A 5,000-nucleotide genomic window follows, 5' to 3' on the forward strand; every position below is an offset into this window, starting at 1 on the left:
ACCCACGCCTCCAGAGAGACTGGAGCCTAAATCCAGCGCCTTAGACCGCTCGGACACACTACCCCACAGGGCAAAACCCTCAGAAGGGAAGAATTCCTCACTTCTGTTAGCGAGCTGGCTAGAGAAGACAGGCGACATGACTGTCATTCACCCATTGGTTTTGAGGGCAAAGCCATCTCTTCTTGCACTGCTGGTCATAATGTCAGCGGTGGGATTCGAACCCACGCCCCCGAAGAGACTGGAGCCTTAATCCAGCGCCTTAGACCGCTCGGCCACGCTACCCTGTGTTTTCACGGGAATGAGGAGGCGCAAATGTCGTAGTGAGACCGGAGGCCTTCGGGGCTCAGTAAAGAGGACTTTAATTAACCCTTTGCAGACCGCACGTTCTAATTTCGGTACCCCAGTACCGATGACGTTCAGTCTAATAACTCCGCCATACCCCAACCAATTTTATCAATGAAAACTTCCTCAAAAACGTCACATCATAGGCTTTCTGGCGATATGATTAGTTAAGGGATTTGTGGCGCGAATTACTTTTACTACGTGAAGGAAAAATCAAGAGTTGACGTCTCCCTCCACTAGAGGAAAAACAGCAGGAAGCACTATGCATCGTTGATCTTCACGTCGTCCAAAGGAGAAACTACTGGATCATCTGAGGTAAAAACAAGTCTTTTTATGTTATTACTACTTGTTATCCATGTTATTACTTCAAAATAGTTTTTAAAAGTTATTTTTCCTGGTAATTACACCTTGTATGCATGGCCGTAACATAATGGGTGTGTGTGTTCACTTCAGCTGATATGGCAGCTTGTATTTTAGCACACCGTAATCTTTAGTAAACTCATTATTTTCAGTCATTTTTGGGGGTTACTATATGTCAACCAAGATTACAGACCTACTAGGACTGAAACTTTAACGATTTGTTCTATTTTGAACTATTGCTTGCTTGTCATCTGATGATACAGAAAACTAGCTAAGTTAGGTAACGTTAGCATCAGGAGAGTCTGCAACATGTCCTTGACGCGTAGTCGCGATAAAGTTCACTCCCCTGCTTCATGACTGGCAACTTTATGTCAAGTACACCTAATCGGTATTTTATTGTCAAATAAACCTTTCATTCCTTCGTAACATGTATAGCACAATTTACAGTTGTTTGTAGCCAAGTTGCTTAGCTTACTTAGATAGAAACATCTGACATGAATGACAACGTTAATGTTATGTTACCGACGTGAGTGTGTTGATCACCGATGGTGTAATGTAAGGATTTTATTCATTGACTGCTGTTTTCATCAATACATGACTGAAGATTTGTTAGAAATGTGTCTTAGTATTGTTTAACTTTTAGGCTGTAAGGTTTGCTGCTACGATTATGAGGTTTTTGGTTGGCTAACTATGATGGGAGCTCATACACCCAAGCCTACTCGTCGACATATCATTTTCTAAGGGGGTGTTTTGTCTTTACGCAACTGCAGCAGCCTATGTACGGTGTGTATGTGTATGCATACGCTGTTTAGATGTTTTCTGTCATATCTCCTGACTCATGTTCATGAATCAATGTTTGCTTGTAAGCTGGTATGCTATGTATAGTTTAGCCAAGGCAATAACACTTATAGTGAGCTCTGAGACTAATGTTACCTCTCCAAGCAATATTGGAGTCCTTTAGTGACAAAAATACTTTTAGTGAAAAGAGTCATGGTTGGTGGTGATTAAGATTATGTGGAAGTAATGTAAAATAAAACTAAACAACCTATTCACTATCAGACCTGTGATTTTTTGTTATTTTAGATGGAGGGAGAGAAGTACGTGCAACTGAGGTGAAAGCAGCCGACTGCTGATGGCAAACATGACCCCAAGGACCACGATGGCACGATGGCATGGACGGGTAGTTTCTGGATGAAGAGGAAGACAATGATGTGCTAGAGGAGGAGAGTAATCTCCCATTATCCTCAGATGGGTAAGCATGTTTGTGTGTGTGTGTGTGTGTGTTCGCCCAACTGGGCGTACTGTATGCACATTTCTGGTTGTGATAAGAGTGTTGCTTATAACAATAATGACGGATTATAGTGATAATAGTTTGCTTAGATTTGTAATTCAATTTCTAATTTTCTTATCTGACAATTTCTTTATTTTGAGCTTGGTCAAGTCCCATGTCAGGTAGAAAGCATACACTTTGCCTATCCTTCTAACACAGACAGGGACACCAACTCCAGTAGCATTTACACCTCATCGTCTGCTAGGCTTAGATGGACACACACACACACACACACACACACGCCACAGCTGTGACAACACACACACCACAGATCTGGTGTGAATGCGGCGTTAGTGTATCACCTTATGTGTAGGGCAAATGATATCGATAATTATATATTGTATCGAAATATATGCTGTATGGTTGTTAAATGTATTGAATTTCTTCTAATGTTTTAATTGTTTATATGTGTGAATGTGAATTGATGCTTTGTTATGCTATAATATGAATTGATGCTTTGTTCATCATGTTAAAGTATTTTGTTGATCTTTGTTATACTGTTGTCTTGTCATTCTTGTAGTTCTAATAGTTACTGCTTGTTTGTAAACATATGTTTATGTTATTTACCTGAAGTTGTTGTTCCTGATTATTTAATGAAATTGTTAAAGACTTATCTAAATAAAATGATTTATTTCCTCTTTCGTAAACCTAACACATGTGCCAGTGTCTCTTATTCTTGTTTTCATAGTAGAATGAAGCACACGGAGAAGCAGTTACCACCTGCCTAGTCTTTATTTCAGCCTTTATCTTTCCTCCCCACAATTGATTTTGCCTCTTCAGAGTACAGTAAGACATCCTATATTTAGCTATGCATCTTGTTTTTATGGTAAAACATCTTATATTTGTTACATGACCATTATATCTGTGTATTTTTGGTCAGATGTCAAACCAGGAAAGGAAAACATCCTACTCTTTAAAAATTCTACTTGTTACTGCGACTTGCAGTTATGAGTAAATGAATCATAACTTCTGAACCAAAGGTGATAAATTGATTCTGTTTTTTTCACTGAGGAGAACACAACACTGTCTATCTTTCTCACACTATATCTACAATAGACATTAGGTGAAAAGTAAGATTCATCTTGACAAATTGATATTTTTGTGTTTTTTGATGTTGAATTTTGAAGGTATTGTTTAAAAACAATGTGTGTTACCCTCAAACTTATTAACTATGATATGTACCATTTTAAAGGGCTAGTTCTCCTGATTACAATGGTGGGTATATCTTATCTCTGTCATGTAGCATGGCTACACAATAAGCCTTTTTGTCTCACAAGGGCATCAAGTATGAAAAAACGTAATGTTTCGTGCCGTCTGCAAAGGTCTAATAAATGTATCATAACTTTTGAACAAAAGGTGATACATTGATTCTGTTTTTATCACTGAGTAGAGGACAAAATTGTGAATCTCCCATACACTCTAAGTTTTTCTCTATCTACAACAGAAATTGGGGGAAAAATGAGATTAATCTTGACAAACTGATAGTTTTGTGTTTTTTGGGGTTGAATTTTAAAGATATTTTTAAAATAATATGTGTGTTCTCCTCAAAATTATTAATTATATTTTATACCATTTGAAAGGGCTATTTCTCCTGATTATAATGGTGGGTAAATTATATCTCTGTCATGTAGCATAACCACACAATAAGCCTTTTTGTGCCATAAGGCCATCGAGTATGAAAAAATGGAATGTTCGGCGCGGTCTGCAAAGGGTTAACCCTTTAGGCGCCAGAGGTTTTTTTCCGAAACGATCAATTTTGACATCTTCATTTCAAAAGGCTATATCTTAAAAGTGATAAGAGATAGAGACTTTCTGTAAATTAGAGAAATATTAAGGATGACCCAAAGTGTATGTAGAGATTAAATGTTTATATCTAATTTGCATATTATGACGTCATATGGTGGCGGCCATCTTGGATTATAGAATTTTCATGAAAAGTTGCATGTTTGAATGATAAATGCACCACTTCTTTCCCCCCAAAATGTCCCTCACCTTCTGAATGCTATATTGCACAATACTGAATGCTCAGGTAAATAGTAAGTAGTGAACAAACTGTGTAAATCATTACTAATAAATGGCAGAAACAAACCAAATGCATGTAGCGGTAGACTGGCCTTTTGCTGTAGAGATTTTCCATTTACTACATACAGTAGGCACTCTGATTCCATGTATGGGGCACATATATATTATTCAGATGACACACAAACACAAGTAGACAAGACCTGTTTAGTTCAAAAGCTCATTTGCCACGGCAAGGCACAGATCAGGAGTGAGATGACGAGACAAGACAAGAGACAATGTTAGTATTTTTTTTCTTTTTGTTGATGTTTTTTTGTTTTTTTTCTTAGCTGACAAAGACACACACATCACAAGGACATGAACACACAAAAAGGAACACATAGTGTACTGTATGTCCTAAATGATCAGGGAAGTAGATAGCAAATCAACAGTGTAAATCATTACTAAATGGCTGACTTTTTTTTTTTTTATGTAGCAGGCCTTTTGCTGTAGAGATAATGACTCCCTATCCCTATCCATACAGGGCCGGCATTCCCATCATCTTGTGATAGACTATGCATGACCTAATGTGTGTGTGCGTGTGTGTGTGGGAGAGGGAGAGAGCGTGTCACCACCTCCACCATGCGAGCAGCATGGCCAGATCTGCCTCGCGCGCGCCGAGTGGAGAGAATTTGCGCAGCTCGGACTAGGCCTACTGTCATTCTCATTGCGACTCCCCACACTGCCACTACGTTCCCCCCTAACTGTCCTATGAGCACTTCGACCTCGTCTAACATACCCAGTGGCATTAGACAAAGGCTCCACCACGTTACTGTCGCCGCGATTGTGGAGAGGCACACGTTCAGAAGACAGAAGCTAGCGCTATGGATATTAGGCTACCTCCAGCCTCGTTCACCACACCACTAACACCCTGCTAACTTCCCGATGAACACTCCGAACCTGTGAAACA

General features: G+C 39.2%; 2 non-coding genes across 2 annotated transcripts in view; both read right to left on the reverse strand.

Annotated features, from left to right (window-relative positions):
- Positions 1-63, reverse strand: part of trnal-uag — an 82-nt gene extending 19 nt beyond the window's left edge. The window contains exon 1 of the tRNA in view: positions 1-63. This exon is cut by the window's left edge and continues 19 nt beyond it. This is a non-coding gene — a tRNA (tRNA-Leu).
- A 137-nt stretch (positions 64-200) lies between these two features.
- Positions 201-282, reverse strand: trnal-aag. Its single transcript has one exon. It is a non-coding gene; the product is annotated as a tRNA-Leu (tRNA).
- Between the last annotated feature and the right edge of the window lie 4,718 nt (positions 283-5,000).

Source organism: Alosa sapidissima, chromosome 12, assembly GCF_018492685.1.
Source record: "Alosa sapidissima isolate fAloSap1 chromosome 12, fAloSap1.pri, whole genome shotgun sequence".
Lineage (NCBI taxonomy): Eukaryota > Metazoa > Chordata > Actinopteri > Clupeiformes > Clupeidae > Alosa > Alosa sapidissima.